General features: G+C 35.7%; 1 pseudogene across 1 annotated transcript in view; it reads left to right on the top strand.

The window, feature by feature from the left end:
* LOC145108702 (cycloartenol Synthase-like) overlaps positions 1 to 18,618 on the top strand; it is an 89,519-nt pseudogene that overhangs the window by 20,664 nt on the left and 50,237 nt on the right. The window contains exons 8-17 of the transcript XR_013708500.1: positions 10,134 to 10,322; positions 10,448 to 10,561; positions 10,660 to 10,782; positions 10,885 to 11,007; positions 11,099 to 11,197; positions 11,379 to 11,435; positions 11,766 to 11,812; positions 11,902 to 12,045; positions 12,222 to 12,388; positions 12,488 to 12,569. The product of XR_013708500.1 is annotated as a cycloartenol Synthase-like (transcript). The remainder of the gene's footprint in view (positions 1 to 10,133; positions 10,323 to 10,447; positions 10,562 to 10,659; positions 10,783 to 10,884; positions 11,008 to 11,098; positions 11,198 to 11,378; positions 11,436 to 11,765; positions 11,813 to 11,901; positions 12,046 to 12,221; positions 12,389 to 12,487; positions 12,570 to 18,618) is intronic.

Raw genomic sequence — 18,618 nt, 5'->3', positions numbered from 1 at the left:
GTTACTTTCACCTTACACATAGATATGAAGTATTTTACATAAAATACGTGTTGTGTGAATATTTATTGTTTGTTTATTTGAGTTGGATGTTGAAGGTGTGATTTATACATGTTTTTAAATAATTTAAACTGTATATGTATTTTTATCTACAAAAATGTTGGGTAAAACATGGGTAGATGAAATAATGGGTGTGTGATGATAGGTGAGTTGGATAAAGGAGATGATCAGTAATATTGATCATGAGTTGAGGGTGAGTGGTGAAATTTGAGAGAATCACTTACCCAAAATGTTGGCCCCCGTCATTCAGCAGAGTAGGGATGACAACCATGGACTATTCTAGATGGTCTGTGGAACACTAGCAGGCCCGCAACCTGTAGGTGTAATGAACTATATGTTCATTTGGAGTACTCTAAAAACCCATTGACATGTATGACAGGGGTGAATACTGTCAATAATACTGTCAATAAATAAGAGCTATGAATTTAGCCCCTGTTGTATAAACCCTGGTGATTGTGTAACCTTGTGTCTATTCCTTAGGATGAATCCTTAGGAAGGAGTGATAGTTGATTCTTAGGGTAAACCCTTAAGAAATAAATAAGATAATGGGGTTGGGGTAATTTGGTTGATTGATTGATGTTTAAGTACAATAAATTTATTTATTGTTGGTTGAAAACCCTATATGCTCACCAGGCTTCCAAGCCTGACCCACTCAGTTTTTTTTATATTACAGGTAGTGGACCCCGAGCATAGTCGGGTGATGATGATGAATGATTTATGGATTATAGGCCAGTTGTTATGAATAACTGTTGTAACGCTTATAATGTCCTGTTTATGCTTTTGATCTGTATCGGAACATGACATCCCGAGGTTTTGATATAAAAGGAAATTATATATTTCTTAAAGAAAGGTTTTGACAAACTTTTATCACGTTTTGTTTTTTTGGGGACCAATTCCGCAACATCTTTTAAAAAGATTCTCTGATTTTATTTTAAAAAGCATAAATTAAATCGATCTTTTCTGGCCGAGAAATTAGGGGATGTCACAGCTTCTGCTTCGCGTACGCGCAACGTACTCGTGGTACGCCCAACGTACCAGGGTGAACCTCCGCGATCAACTAGGCCATGTACGCCCATCGTACTAGCCAACCCCTTTCCCATATAAACTTTCAAACGCCATAACTTCTGCGCCCAATTCCGATTTCGGCGTTATTTATGTGGTCGAAAAGGTAATGAGAAAACCTACAATCCCCTCTAAACTCTATCGACACAAAACCTTCTAAACTTGAATCCTTAATTCATTAAAGGCCTGGAGCATCACTTTTACCATTATACCCTTGGGATCCAAAGTACAAACCGAAAGCTTGGCTCGCATAACCAATATATAATCCATTCCCAAATAGGCCTAAAACCCAAACCATTTGAAGTCCAGAACCCTAACTTAGTCCATTAATGCCCATAATTCTTGAAATTGCAAGCTTCTCGAAACCAGATGTTACATCTTGGCCGGCGGACGGTAAGCAACATTGATAAGGGTTAGTTGCTAAAGTAGTTCAACTATGTTGATATCCAAAGTTGAAGCGAACCTGTTAAAGAGGGTCTGCTAATATGTATAGATATAAATATCTTCAGTCTGAAGTTGTTGGTCCAAGAATCCTTGATATGTCGATAACTGATCTAAGGTTGGTCTGTTGACCTTGATTAGGTGGACACCATAAATGAGTGGAATAAAATAAACATTATTGTTATCATTAATGAGTAGATGTATTTAGAAGCATAAGATTTGAAGCATTTAAAATTCAAAATTAAATGTATCTTCTATTTGTTCTTCGAATATAATCTTTGAATATTCACTTACATGAAGAAAATTCATGGATATGATAATACGCTCTTCATGAAGTTAGAGATAAAAAGGTTTGGGTTCGATTAGGCTATGTTAGATTCAGAATGGTAGAAAGGTAAAGGTGTGAGTGAAGTGAAGTCAAATGTAGGCTTGAATTCTTGGGGTAGTGAGTTAAGGGTGAAGGTTGGTTTAATGAGAAGCGAGTAGTAGGGAGTTAACAAGGAGGTGGTTGGTGGAAGAAGTGTAGGGTGTAGGATTATCTGAAGAAAAGGGGAGGAGGTGAGTGCTTCACATTAGTTGGAAGGATAAGGGGTGGTAAGATAGAAGGTATGATAAGAGATGGTGGGTCCAAATAAAAAAGGTATTTCGTTTTATTTTATCAAGAAAAAAAGGATAAGGCCGAAGTGGGTGACGTAGGTAAGTCTTGTAAGAAAACGGGTATAAAATTGGATTGTGGGGTCGTTCATATGTGATGAGGGTAAGGGGTAGGTTAAATAAATTTAGGGATTCAATTGGTGAGTGTTGTTGGCTATGGTACCCAAAGCGAATGAAATGAGCAAAATTGGATCTTGGGGGTTAAAGGGTGAAAACTTGCATGGGGTAGGTCCGGTTGCAAGTGTGTGTCAAGTAGAAAGCATGTACGTGGACTTATACAAGGGATAATGCAATTACATTTAAACTTAATCTTTCATACTTTTAGATCAAACCCAATGAGGTGTCGACTCCTCATTGGCCCGAAAAAATCATGTCTTTCACTCTCATAAATTAATAGCTTTAAGCAAAAGCTATTGATAGACATTTGACAATCCATACTTGTTCATTTAAGATATTTTTTACAAAAACCAACCATATCTTAGAAACATTGTCATAAGAATTTGAGTTGAGAATTTAAGAAATGTTTATCTAAAACTAAAAAAACATGAAGATTGTTAGCTAATCGAAATCTTTCCTCATATAAAATGAGTATAGCTATATATCAATAAGAGGAACCCATTTTGGTTGGCTAGGTATGGAATAATAAATATCAAGAAGATAATATGGTACATAAACCGATAAACAATAATGTGTCGAATGACAGTTTCATAGAAATAAGAAAATATTACATGAAAAATAATTGTTAGGTAATGGAATTTGTAGCCACACTCTCTCTAATCTAAAAACCATATTTTTGGAGTTCTCTAAAGATAATAATGCTTTACCATACATGACTAGCTTTCATCTCTATTTAAAGGAGGGGAGAAAATTTTACTTTACACTAAGGAAATATCATAACCTAGTTGTCACTCATCATTGTAAAGCATTTCCTATTGTAATAAGGCCTATATCTAGAAGCATGCGTCTGGTCTTCTGCTCCTAAATTTTAATATGTTTTATTAAATTTTCTACACCAATTTATGATTTTTATTACGTAATCTTACTTTTGTATTAACAAAATCAACAAATTCTATTAGTTGATAGTTTCATTGTGCTTTAATCCTCGTTGGCTTTTCCAACTTAGTGTCACAAAGTCATATATGTTTGGTAAATGGACGCAAATCTCTTAATGTGAGCAATGAGCCAAATTTTCGTTCTGCAAACTCATTTTATTTTGTAGCTTCCCTTTTTAATTTGAAGTAATGATGCCACATTGAATACTTAGATTGCCATTGTTTATTATTCGAAAATCTCCATTTGACTTGTTCAATGTGCTTGGAATATGTTCTATCACATTCTTGTGTAATGATCAAGGTTGATGCCAAGGAAAAAATCTTGCATGAATGTGCAAGTGGTTGATTTTTGTTAGATATTATTAATATTAATATTATTATTATTATTATTATTATTATTATTATTATTATTATTAGCGTATCCCTTTTATTGATCGGCCCTTTATCTTAAGAGGCCTTATACATTGTATTTGTATATATATGTTTGATTTAATGAAAGTATATTCATGGGAAAATATCATGTTCAAATGGTATCAGACTAGGTTCCTTAACCGTGGCCGTATCCCTTTTCCTCTGCTCTATCTTTTTAGTTTCTCCTTTGTTCCCTCTGCTCTCGTTTCTGTCTTTTCCCTATTCTCTTCAATCATGACTGGAGAAACCCCTCTTAATACTGAAAAGCCATCCACTACCATCAATATCAAACATGTTGTGCCTCTTGTTTAGGATCTTGATCGAATGAATTATAACATATGGAGGGAATTTCTCGAAACTCATTGCATTGGTTTCGGTGTTGATGATCATCTCCGACCTCCAAACGAGAAGGTTGCCACCTCTACTGAATGGAATCGCCATGACTTCATTGTCAAGTCATGGATTAACATCACTCTTTCTCAATCTCTCTTAACAATGGCCCTCAATAAAAAGTGTGTTGCATATGTTCTTTGGAACACTCTTGAGAATCTCTTTCGTGATAACAAAGAGAACAAAGCTCTTTATCTTGAAACTCAACTCAGAAACATCACGATTGGCGATTCTTCGGTAACTAATTATTGCACACGGATCAAATCCATTGCTGATCTACTTCAAAATCTTGATGCCCCTGTACTTGAAAGAAACTTGATTGCTTACACTCTCAATGGCTTGTCCCCCAAGTTTCAATATGTCGCCACCACCATCAGGTATCAAAAACTAAAACCTTCTTTTATGGAGGTTTGATCTATGCTTGTTATGGAAGAAGAAGAAGAGATGCTTCGTGAACCACAGAAACAAGGTTCCCTTCCTCATTCTGATCATTCTTCTTCCCCACAAGTTCTTGCTACCAAGAAAAAATCATTAACATTCCAATCACGGGAGAGGTTCCTCTCGTAGTGGCAGGGGTCGTCGGAATAATCGTGGTGGTCGTGGGGTCGTGACAGTGGAGGCCAAATTTTTTTGGTGGCCATTTGTAACAACGAAAACAGGTACACCCACCTGCGGGTTAGGTCTATGGACTGTATCAACCAACAGCTACAATAGTGCATTCCATTCGTGGGCTGTTTCATGCTCCTGTAGATCCATTCCAACAATCTTCCAGCGGCCCAACAACTCAGCCCAACAAAAAATATTTTTTCTTTGGCCCACTAGCTTCCTCCACTCCTCAACAAGCTTTTATCTCTCAAAATTAGGCCCAACAGCACCCTCAATTCACTTATTAGCAGCCCACAACACTTCCTCAAATGTTCAACGCAATGATAGTTTAACATTCGGGAAATACGGAATGGTATATTGACACCGGGGCCACCTCTCACCTTTATGCAGGTATAATTCTAAATGTTTCTAATAATCATAATTTTCCTTCTACTATTTTAGTTGGAAATAGATCTTCAATTCCTGTAAATAAAGTTGGTCATTTCTATTCTTTCCAAACCCAATCCATATCGCACTCTTACTCTAAAAAATATTCTTATCACGCCTCAATTCATTAAAAACCTTATTTCCGTTCGTTCTTTCACATGTGATAATATGTGCTCTATTGAATTTGACCCACTTGGTTTTTCTGTGAAGGATTTACAAACCAAACGAACTCTCATGTAAAGTGACATCACCAGGGATCTCTATCCGGTCACCTCTCCTACTTTTCAAGATCTTGTTTCTGTTGCTCCATTTGTTCGGCATCAACGTCTTGGTCACCCCGATCCTCAAGTCTTAAAGCAACTTATTGACAATCATTTTATTATGTGTTCTAATAATAAGTTTCATAGTTTATTTGGATCATGTCCACTTGGAAAACATGTCAAGTTATCTTTTAGCTTATCAAATTCTGTTTCTAATTCTCCGTTTGATATTATTCATTCTGATGTGTGGACTTCTCCTATTACTAGTGTTAGTGGAATCAAATATTATGTCATATTTTTATATGATTTCTCTCATTATTTGTGGGTATATCCTTTCCGTGTGAAATCTGATGTTTACTCTAAATTTGTCCATTTCCGTGTGTTTGTGCAAAATCATTTTCAAACGGACATCAAAATCATTCAATGTGACAATGGTGGTGAGTACAAAAAACTCAAATTCCAACAATTATGTCATGACAATGACATTCACATGCGTTTTTCATGTCCACACACATCTCAACAGAACGGAAAATCTGAACGCATGTTACACTCTATTAATAATGTCGTTCGGACTCTTCTTTTTCACGCCTGTCTTCCTCCAGAATATTGGGTAGAAGCTCTTCACATGTATGAACATCTCTTAAATATTCTACCATCCACCACCATTCAAAATGATACTCCATTTCGCAAATTATTTCAAAAAAATCCCACCTATGATCACCTTCGCGTGTTTGGTTGTCTTTGTTTTCCAAACATTGTCGCTCCTCACAAACTCTCTCCTAGATCCACCCCTTATGTTTTTCTTGGCTACCCATCCAATCAAAAAGGTTATTGATGTCTAGACCTTCAGACAAAGCAAATTATCATCTCTCGGCACATTGTCTTTGATGAAACTGTCTTTCCCTTCGGGTCTATGACTCCGATGATACTCCTTCTTATTCCTTTTTAGATCATGTGAGCCCTCCTATTATTGAATCTCGTTCCTCGACCTCTCCCATTACCAAGGACCCTATAATCAGCGATCTCCCTCTGCTTTCCTCATTATGCAAACTCATACCGTCTTGTCTTCCGCTCCCACTCTCGAGGAGGTGTCTCCTCTCGAGCCCTCCTCTCCTACTGCTATGTCGGTTTCTGACCCTTCCATCATGGTTGTCCCGACTACTCATATGTCTGCCACATCTCACACTCCTCACCCCATGGTCAGCCATCTCAAACGTGGAATTAAAAAAACACCTCATAAGAAACTAAATCTTCATGTTGATTCCACTTCTCCTATTCCTCGCATTTATTTATTGGCATTTAAAGATCCTAACTGGTTAAAGTCAATGAAAGAGAAACATTGTGCTCTTATTAAAAACAAAACGTGGGTTCTCATACTGCGACAATATGGTGCTAATATTATTAATTGCATTTGGTTATTTAAAAAAGAAACTTAATATGGATGGTACGTTGTCTCGATACAAAGCTCTTCTTGTTGCAAATGGTCGTAGCCAGAGACCTACCATTGATTGTGCTGAGACTTTTAGTCCTATGGTAAAACCTGCTTCTATTCACATTGTTCTGAGCATTGTTGTCACACTCATTGGCCTATCCGACAGCTTGATGTGAATAATGCTTTTCTTCACGGTCACCTTGATGAGACGATTTATATGCAGCAACCACCAGGGTTTCGTGATCCAAACAAACTTGATCATGTTTTTCTTCTTCAAAGATCTTTATATGGGCTCAAATAGGAACCTCGGGCATGGTTTCATCACTTTTCTATGTTTATTACTCGCCTTGGTTTTACTAACAACAAGTGTGATCCTTCCTTGTTTATTTACAAACAGGGCGCTCATATAGCTTACTTGCTATTGTATGTGGATGATATTATTCTTATGACATCATCACCTGAGCTTCTCACCAATATCATTCAATTCTCGGATCTGAATTTGACATGACAGACCTTGGAGATCTTTATTATTTTCTTGGTATTTCTGTCACGCGTGCGCACTGCTAACAGGTTGTTTTTGTCTCAACAAAAATGTGCCGATGGCATTCTTGACCATGCCTCCATGGCTAACTGCAAACCGGCTTCTACTCTTGCTGACTTATCTGCTAAGTTTGATGGGTCTGGGTCTATCGTTCATGATCCGACTTTATATCGTTGTCTAGCTGGTGCTCTTCAATATCTCACATTTACTCATCTGGACATCACTTATGTTGTTCAACAGGTATGCCTCTATATGCATGATCCCTGAGAACCTCATTCCACTGCTTTGAAACACATTTTACGGTACATTCGTGGCACCACTTCTCATGGACTTCAGATATACTACTCTCCCTCTCGTGATATTATTGCATACTCAGATGCTGACTGGGTTGGATGTCCCGTCACGAGGTGCTCCACATCCAATTATTATGTGTTTCTTGGTCATAACCTTCTATCCTGGTCATCCAAAATGCTAGAGTATCTACAGCTCCAGTGTCGTGACTGAGAATCGTGGGGTTGCCAATGCTCTTGCTGAAACCTGATGGCTTCGTAACTTACTTCTTGAGCTACACTATTCTCCATATCGTGCTACTCTTGTATATTGTGATAATGTTAGTGCAGTATACATGTCTTCCAACCCGGTTCAACATCAACAGACTAAACATATTAAGATAGACCTCCATTTTGTTTGCGATAAAGTTGGTACTAGTCATGTTCGAGTACTTCATGTTCCATCCAAATCTCAATATGCAGACATCTTCACCAAGAGTCTTCCTTCGGCGCTATTTCTTGATTTCCGGTCCGGTTTGAACGTTTGTGATCCTTTCCCCGTTCCAAATGCGTGGGTGGGGGCTAGGGGACTTAGATCTTATTATTATTATTATTATTATTATTATTATTATTATGTTGTATTTTTAGTGTAGCCCTTTTATTGATCGGCGCTTTATCTTAAGAGCCACTGTCTCGAACCATGGTACCCAACCATGCTATCTTCCCTGACCAGTCCTTAGAATCTCCGAAATTCTACATTGTATCTGTATATAAATATTTGATTTAATGAAAGTATCTTCATGGGAAAATATCACGTTCACAATTTTTGTATATATACATTGTATTTGTATTATGTTTTATTTTTAGTTACATAGGAGGCTTACCAACAAAATAATCCCTTTTCTTGTTTTCAATCCAATCCTTCACAGACACTAACAGAGGACAAACCTTTTTTTTTATTTTTATGAAGAGCTTTATAACTGGAATCAATTATATTGCTTTGATGTTAGATTACTAAATTTCTCTTTTGGTTGTTTCCTATTTAAGGGTCTAGAATTATGTATCCTCCTAACATATGCTTGAACTTAAAACATGCAATCTATCTATTTATTGCTTTTGCTAGACATTTGTCGAGTCTCAACCATCTCGTAGGACATACAAGTAGTGAAGTGGCAATAGGAAAGGATCATCATTTTGAAAATATTATATTTAAAGATTTATCAATGAGTGTAACAAACACTCAAGTAGAGTTATACGTCATAGAGTTATGTGAGAAGCTCATTGTAGTCTACTGCTCCCATTACCTCAAGTTGAAGAAAAATTCTTTTATTTTTTGGATCACGAGGCTTTAAGGTACACTATTTCTAACATAAACTCAGTCTAATTCATGACAATTGGGTAGAGTTTCTTTAAATGAACTTCTTTGTGTCTATGCACAAATCTTGTTCCTCATATATGGTGATCGATGCTCTATGTAAGCATTATAAGACTTTGATCCTATTCTACATTCTTTAGAAAGTGCATCTAATGGTTCAAGATGAGATTCTCTTAATAATACCTAATTATACATCTTAATAGGCTTGATCTGATACTTTTTTATAAGAGAAGCTCATGGAAGATTTTCTAGTTACTTTCGCAATACAAAAACTTGGGAGATCTTGAACGAGCATTCCATTTCCTATGCATGGTAAAAGATTTTTATATTCCTATTGCTTGTTTTCCACCTACATCAAGTTAAGTCTACTTCATAAAGGTTTATATAATCCTCTTCATATCCCAAATCAGCCTTAGCAAGATCCGAGTATGGATTTCATTGTGACATTATGCAAACTTGGAGGGGGAGAGGATGCTAAATTGGTGGTTGCAAGTCGTTTCCTTTCAAATATACCATTTTCCAGACCAACCCGATTCACACTATTTTTCAAGACTCATGAGGGATTCATTGTTGCAACTTATTTATAGTGTAGATAATACCCCTTGGTAGGATCCCAAGAGCATCTAATTTGAGAGGGTCTACATTGGAAGACTTTATGAAGCTATTGGACATTAGAACCCTATTTAGCACTTCTCAGTATCTACAAACCAATAGGCATAAAAAGTGAGTAATAATACAAAGGGACATTCATTCCATTCCTTTGGCAAGTACTTGGTGCGTGTAAATTGAGTTCATGAAAAAGTAGATGATGTACTCCTATTGTCTCAGAAGGTGTTTTGAGGTAAATCTTAGTTTTTCATTACCTATGAAGATGTTGCTCTCTATATTGCATCAAATGTATGAAAAATTGTGTAAAAGGCCAAGTACTATCTATGTACTTATTTATCTATGTGCTCCATGTGCGCAACAACTTGATGTGTTCTAGATGAAGAAAGGTTGGATTTTGTATTTTGTTGTCAATGAGATACGGTCATCATTAATTGCAACATTGTTAACATCTCTTCTTATTTCCTTTAAGACTCTGATAAAGATGATGTATTCCACAACGAATCTTACCATTAAGGTATTTTAAAATAATGCATCTTACATTTTTACAGGAAGATCTTTACTACCCTCACCCAGTCGTCCAGGACATATTGTGGGCAGCTCTTGACAAGTTTGTGGAGCCTATACTCATGAGATGGCCTGGGAAAAAGTTGCGAGAGAAGGCTCTTCGCACTGCAATGGAACACATCCATTATGAGGATGATAGTACTCGCTATATATGCATAGGGCCTGTAAACAAGGTAAACAATACCATTATAATCTAATCCTTATATTTGGAAATAAGTTGTGCGTGGGTTCATGATTTTGATTTGATATATGGAAAGCCTTCCCTTTCTAATGATCTAATCTAAAACCTTTTCTTCAGGTGTTAAATATGCTCTGCTGCTGGGCAGAAGATCCAAACTCAGAGGCTTTCAAGCTACACCTCCCAAGGATACATGATTATCTTTGGCTTGCTGAAGATGGCATGAAAATGCAGGTTTAACCATCTTAATTACTTTGATTAAATTTGATTTGTTCTGTCTGCACGTATTAGTATCAGAGTGTAAATGAATTTCCATCATCTAACCCACCCAGGGTTACAATGGTAGTCAACTTTGGGATACCGCATTCACCATTCAAGCAATTATTTCTACAAACCTCATCGAAGAGTTTGGTCCAACACTGAAAAAAGGACACATGTTCATAAAGAAGTCACAGGTACTGAAAGATACATACGACGTTCAACTTTTGAACCATGTGACATTGGTTATCCTTGTTTCTTCTTAACTGCTTCAATTCCTTTTGTTTCAATCATCACAGGTGTTGGATAACTGGCCTGGCGATCTTGATTATTGGTATCGTCATATTTCAAAAGGTGGATGGCCTTTCTCAACAGCAGATCAAGGATGGCTCATTTCAGATTGTACTGCAGAAGGGCTCAAGGCAACTAACTATTTATCATATACAAGTTGACCATCCATTCTATTGCTTCTGTTTTGTTCACCATTAACACACCTTATTTTCTTGTTATTAGGCTGCACTCTTGCTTTCAAAATTGCCATCAGATATTGTTGACGAGCCATTGGATGCAAAGAGATTTTATGATGCTGTCAATGTTATTTTATCTTTACAGGTAATGATTCGTATTGTGAAAACCTTGTGCCCCACTGGTGTTCGCTTGTATTTGTGTTTTGTGTGGTGAATATTACACTACTATTAGCATCTTTATTGTTGTCTGTTGAATTATTTTGAGCATAACATGGATCTAAATCCTTCTGAATGTCTGAGAAGTTAATTTCATTATATCGATGCAGAATTCAGATGGTAGTTTTGCAACATATGAACTGACAAGATCCTACAGCTGGTTGGAGGTACCCATGCGCTTCTTAATTAAAATGATTGACTGTAACCACCGACTATTATCACACTCCCTATTAATAATTATTTAGTTTATTAGATTGCTATTGGTGCTTTCGGCATCCTTGAAAAACTGCTATGACCACTCCAAATGACACGAATACTCTTATGGATACCAAACCATTCTAAACGAAACAGTTGATTTTAGACTAACCTTCCCGTATGCACATTTATACACACCTCATTTCCCAATAAAAATGTGATGTAGTTACAATAATTTAATTTTTATCACCAGAAATCATTTAATCTGACATTTATATATGTTTTTATAACCCCACTTTCAGTTGATCAATCCTGCTGAAACTTTTGGTGACATTGTCATTGACTACCCGTAAGATATCATCCGTACCTCTTTTCTGAATCTTTTTGTTAAGTTGGGAATCTATAAGGCTTGTTTACCAATTTGATATGATCTCTCAGATATGTAGAGTGTACTTCATCTGCAATTGATGCTCTGGTGGCATTTAAGATATTGTACCCTGGGCATAGGCAAGAAGAAGTACAACGTTGTATTGATAAAGCTGCCGCCTTTATCGAAAAAATACAAGAACCAGATGGTTCATGGTTTGTTTTTCACCTTATTGTTATAGTTATAGAATCCTATGTGCATTCTTTTATATATATGCCATGCTCTCGGGTACTTCATTGGTAATGCACAGTTTATGCTAAAGAAAAATTTATGCACATGCAACTTTGCCAATCTAGAATTTGATTAAAACGTTTTACAAAATGTTGACTAGGTACGGTTCCTGGGGAGTTTGCTTCATATATGGCACATGGTTTGGAGTGAGAGGATTGAAGGAACTTCTCTAACTGCTTGAGCATTCGCAAGGCCTGTAACTTTTTATTGTCTAAGCAACTTGCTTCAGGGGGATGGGGAGAGAGCTATCTCTCTTGTCAAAACAAGGTAAAACTGAAATTCAGTTAATAAGTGAATACAAATGTTAAAACTGAATTATTTCTATTAGTCCACGCTTTCATCAATATGTTAATGTTTTCTATGTAGGTGTATACCAATCTTGAGGGGAATCGATCTCACGTTGTAAATACGGGATGGGCTATGCTAGCTCTCATTGATACTGAACCAGGTATAAACCCAAATTCACTGCCGATCTTTATCATTTTATTTTATCTTTCTGATGTTTTTTCAAGTTGAATTAAAATGAAGAAAGCAAAAGAAAATGTTCTCAATCATGCAGAGAAAAAAGTGTATGTTAAATCTAAATATTCCAATAAATTTAGAAAATGACCATGGCATCGAAGAATAAAAATTACCAAATAAGATCCAAGGTTTATGGAATGCCCTAATAGAACGAAAACTCGGTTGTATAGGCCTAATTATAAGGTATCTCATAAAATAGCTTATTAAATACTTGTTTCCTATAGTAGCTTCTAACATCATGTGTTCCTAAACTTCCCTACAAGCTAGTGAATATATGTTTTCATTCCTAGCTTCGACACAAACTTCTTAAAGTCAGAGTTACTTAGTACCTTTGTAATAATATAAGCAACATAAACATGGTAGAATAGCAATCATACCATTTCGTTGTCAAATCATCAAGGATGATTTGTGGCTCAAGTAGCTTCTTCCTTAGCCATCTACCAGAATTCGGTCCCTAGCTTCTGAAATATCGACACTTCATTATGCTCATTGATCCCTTGGATGCTATACCAAGAAACCGCATTTTGTTTCATTTTCTCAATATAATAAGGTTTCCGTTGATAAAAGGTGTGTTATCACGAAGTTGATCTTCCATCAATCATTGATTGTAAGTCAAAGTATTAGACCTATGGTTCTTTGATATATAGCATTGGACTCTATAAGCTCCTAGTAAATAGAGTGTGCGTAATGGCATATAAAACTACATAGGAGCTGCCTACATGTTCTCCACGTATTTAGTGATTTTAAAATTGTCATAGGCGGAAGTTATGTTAGAGATGATGTGTACTTCAAATCTAGAGTACTTGTCATTTTCAGGTACCGCTAGTACTCTACTTACTTCCTTCCAGTGTTTCATACATGGATTGACAATATACCGTCTCAGCTAGCTTATACAATGAATGTAATGATAGGTCGGCTGTTTGAGCAAGGTTCACGTTCAGTTTCACACTTGAATAAAAATGAGTTTTAATCTCCTTAATGTTCAAATTCTAAAACTTTGTCATAAGTTTCTCTAGCTAGTGGGATTGACTTCAAGATATATCATACTATATGTCATTTTCACCTTCATACCAAGAATGATATCTACTCCTAACTGTTTAATCTTCAAGTTCAAAGATATGTATTTCATTTACTTAGAAATACCATATAGCTCAGTTCTAATGATCAACGTATCATTGACATAAAGTAATGATTGTGTATTCGGTCATGCATTTGGTATAAAACTATAAATATACATGTATAATGATTTAATAAGTCTACATACTTTGTTCATGTTTGGGTATCACAAACCATTTTGGTTCCTCTAAATAAGTCTCCTCATTTAGATATCAAATTAGAAAGCACGTCTTCACATCCGTTTGATGAATCTACAATCCTTTCACGTATAAGATTGTTATACTATTTCCAATAAAACTAATTCTAGCAACCATAGAATAGGTATCGAAGTAGTCGATACCTTCTCTTTGCACGTATCCTTTATCAATTTATTTTTCTCTATAGGAAGATATGGATCCATCTAGATGACACTTTCTTTTGAAAATCCATTTGGATTCTATTATGTTCTTTACCTTGGACATAACAAATAACTCCTAAGTTCCATTACCCATAATTGAATCTATTTCATCATTGATAGCTTCCTCCTAAAAAGGATCATCCTTAGAAGACACGTTTGCAATAAAGGTCTTCGGATCCTAATCCCAGATAATGGAGAAATGACTAATATCTTTACTTTCTTTTGAGACCCTTAAACTAATTAAGAGATATTTTTCCTCCTGGATTCTCCTATTTCCTAACCCTTGTCCTTCTCATTGGTTCTTTTATAAAAGATTGGATGATAAGTACTTAGAGTTGTTATGGAGTTTAAATTTTCATCATCTTTTGAAAACTTGTCGTCGAAGAATTTCACATGTTTGGGCTCTACAACAACACTTGATTTAGTATCAAACAATTGTTGGACTTTGATGTTATGATCATATCCAATGATTCTCTTAATAGCTCGAGCTCCCAATTTCGATCATTTTGGATCAAGTTTACAATAGTAGGCAACATACCCCCACACTCTCATATAGTCCATGTTTGGTTTTCATCCTTTTCGACTAGGGTCTGGTTATTTCATCCAAACCATTATGTTAGAGAATAAAAAGTGAAGTGTATTCATGTTTGAAACCATTATATCTTTAGATTGTGTCAAACTATCGATTGAAATATCCTCTGTATTTGTCTGAGCGAAGGATTTTTACGTGTTCCTCATGCCTGATTTTTCTACCTCGACCTTATAGAGTTTATATGCATGAAAAGTTTCATCTTTAGATCGCAACAAATAAATGTAAATAACAGCCTGAGTCTTCAAAATTGTAAAGACATACCACTTTCATTCTTGAGTAAGTAATGCATTTGGTTAACATATAACCAAATGGATCAACTCTAGCAAACTAGTAACACGTTTTACCCATGGAAATTGTTTATTTGTAAACTTCTATCTATTTTACACAAGTTTTAAATTTATCAAATTCTTTATCATTCAATTTAATCATAATATTAGTTTGCATTTTTTTTTCATATTTGTAATATTTATCTGTGCTAAAAGGTTGTGACTAAAGAAATATAAAAGGATATAGAATAAGAAAAACATAATTTCATTAAAATAAAAAACGGTGTCAGCATTTCCTTTAAAATAAGAAACATCGGTACTCTCATTATATCTAGAAATACCCTTGTTATCATTAATATCAGTATCGTCAATAGAAAAATCATGCCCATATCCTCCATGACCTTAAGCTCTTTCATCTAAAGCAAGCTGATATATTACATATGTGATTCTTTCTTAAACAACAAATGGGTTGTTTTTAGTGAACTTTTCATAAACATTCTCGATCACAAGCTTGTACCCATTCTTGTCAAAGTTATCTACCGACACCCATCCCTTTAAAATCCCAAAAACATTATGCAACATATATTATAGGATGAGTATGCGACTATACATGAAGTTTTGTTGTGGCATGCCAATGCTAAACCCTTATTTCATGGCCATTCGCAAATATCACCAATGTCCCTTCTTAAATGGTATCATAAGTCTAGAATTCTGGCTCGCTTCCTTAGACATGCATAGTAGCACTTGAAGATATGGATAAACCTACGGCTTCCACCGCCCGCATACAATAGGAGATCATGTCGACTCTTCCAATACCCATGTTCTCCATTAAGTGGGCGATCTCTCAACTTCTTTTGTGGAGCTATGTGTAAGACAATATTTTTACATGGGAACTATCGTGCATAACATTAGTAGAAAAACTTGTGCACAGAAGTGTTTGGAGAGTTAGAAGTGTCCACTACCTTCAAGAAGTGGAAAGTTTTTGTGAAGAATGAAACATATCTCCTAGTGAAGTACCAAAAGTCATAGAATGGGAGTAAGTATAGTAGTAGAGAGTTTGTTGATTACTTCACAGAGTAGGTTATTTGCATGTTGATGACGGTTCCTGAGACTCTGTAACATAATGGTATTGCAAAGAGGATGAAAAAACTCTAACTAAAAGGGAAAAAAGCATGAGATTACAAGCATGGCTCTCAAAGATGTTTTCAGAAAATGCACTCAATATCACATCATATCAAATAGACAAAGAACCCTCTGCCCCCCATTGGGTTTAAAATCCTAGAAGACAAATGGAAGGATTGAGAAGTTACTCTCACACACTTAATAGTTTTCGAATGTGTTTCATTGACAAAATAAAAGACATCAAAAGAAACAAGTTAAAAGCAAATGCGAAGAAGTGATTCTTTATTGGCTACAGGTTGGATGACATAGGATAATGTTTTTATGATAACAACAGTAACAAGATTATCTGCAGTTGGGAAGTGACATTCAATGAGCAAGCATTATATAAAGATGGTCTAGTTGTTTCTTCATGTTAAAGAAGGAAATCCGAAGTAGGAACCAAGTGTTGTTTGCAGAGACTTTAGATGAAGACATTGTTAAGCCTCCGAATAAGGCAAAAATAGGAAGATGATATAGAAGAAGTGGGATCTTATAAAAGGAGGAGGAATATAAATTGAGTGGGAGAGGTGAAGAATAGATAGTTGCATATAGTGAATCCATAGTCTTAGAGTCAATAGCTACAAAATATGTAGCCTTTAGAGGATTCTATAGATCAACTCGTATAAGCATACCTCTAGTGAGATATCCCTCATCAACAAACTTGTTATTAGTAACAGAAAATAGGAAGCCAGAGACTTACTCATAATCCTTGAGGATGAAGAGTTCCATATAGTGGAAGAATGATATTGAAGATTAGTTGCATTTGTTTGAGAAGAACAAGACTTGGTCTCTTCTCAAGTTACCACCAAAGAATAAGGCACTATAGAATAAGTGAGTATTCAGGGTGAAGGACGAAGCAGATTGAAGCAAGATATACAAGACCGAATTGATGGTCAAGGGATTCCAATAAAAGGAGGGGGTTGATTACACCATATATTATCTCCATTTGTAAAAATTAACACAACCAATATGGTCCTTTGTATCGTGGCTTCACAAGATTTACATCTTGAGAAATTAGATGTGAAGAATACTTTTGCTTCATGGTGACCTTGATGAAGATATCTACATAGCATAGCCATAACATTTTCAAACTGCTAAGAAGGAAAACCTAGTGTGTAAACTAAACAAAATCCTATATATGATAGAGAAAAGCTCCAAGGCATTATTGGTACTTGAAGTTTGATGACTTCATTAGAAGGAATAGGTATAGAATAAGTGATAGCGGTCACTATTGCTACTATCATCCTCTTGCTTTATATTAATGATATGTTGGTTGTGAGGTTCGACATAAAGAAAATAAATAAGTTAAAGCGACATATGTCTAGAGAGTTCAACATAAAGGACCTAGGGGTTGGAAAGCAAATACCAGGCATGAACATAATCAAAGACAACATTGCTGGTACTTTGAAACTATCACTAGAAAAAGTATATCTAAAACGTTTTGGAAAATTTCAACGTATCAAATGTGAAGTCCATAAGAAAACCTCTTCGGAGTCACTTAAAGCTCTCAAGGACTCAATACCTAAATATCATAGAGGATAAAGCTAAAATTGTGAAGGTTCCTTATGCATTTATAGTATGTAGCTTAATATACATAATGGTGTGCACCAGAACATATATTTATCATGCAGTGGGAGTATCTGATTTATGTCCAATCTAGGGATGGAGCATTAAGAAGGAGTCAAATGGTTGCATCAATATTTGAAGTGTAACGTCCCAAATTTCAAACCAGATTTTCATTTTAAATTTAAAAAATTATTCCAATTTCATTCTCAAAGATATATAAATAATAATTTGTTATTAGTTAACAAGCCATAACCAAACCACAACAACAAAATATAGTAAATCAAGAATGTAGGAATATCTAAAACATATATCCATGGATGCAATCCAATCTAGTCGTTCCCTTCCCCTTGCTACCGGAACAACCTGAAACATTTAAACTTAAACCAGATACCCATGTGAATGCTATCATACCATCATAGTCTGACACTCACTTTCATTTTTGTAGTACCACTGCAGCCTTTCTTACTATGATCCCACAATAGTCTTTCATACAATTGTTATGGTACCACCATAGTCTTTCATATAAGTGTTATGGTACCACTATAGTCTTTCATACAAGTGTTATCGTACCACCATGGTCTTTCAAACAAGTTTTTTGTGTACCACAATAGTCTTTCAAACAAGTGGTATGGTACCATCATAGTCTTTCACGCAAAAGTCATAAAGACAATCTAGCATACCATGACACCTGGTGTTCTACATAGTATAGTGAAAAGACTTACCTAAATCAAATAGTTGAATCCTAACTACTCGAACTCTCAAAGAACCAGCTACACAAAACTCCTAAACCAAACAGTGGTTAACAGACTACAACTTCCTATTAGACAAAAACTCAAACTGGTTAAAAGGCAACAGCCGATAGGGATGGTGTTTCGTC

Source organism: Lactuca virosa, chromosome 4 (genome assembly GCF_052849685.1).
Source record: "Lactuca virosa cultivar CGN04683 chromosome 4, Lactuca_virosa_CGN04683_v6, whole genome shotgun sequence".
Lineage (NCBI taxonomy): Eukaryota > Viridiplantae > Streptophyta > Magnoliopsida > Asterales > Asteraceae > Lactuca > Lactuca virosa.
The sequence above is the reverse complement of the archived record's forward strand: the minus strand, read 5'-3'. Positions and strand labels throughout refer to the sequence as shown.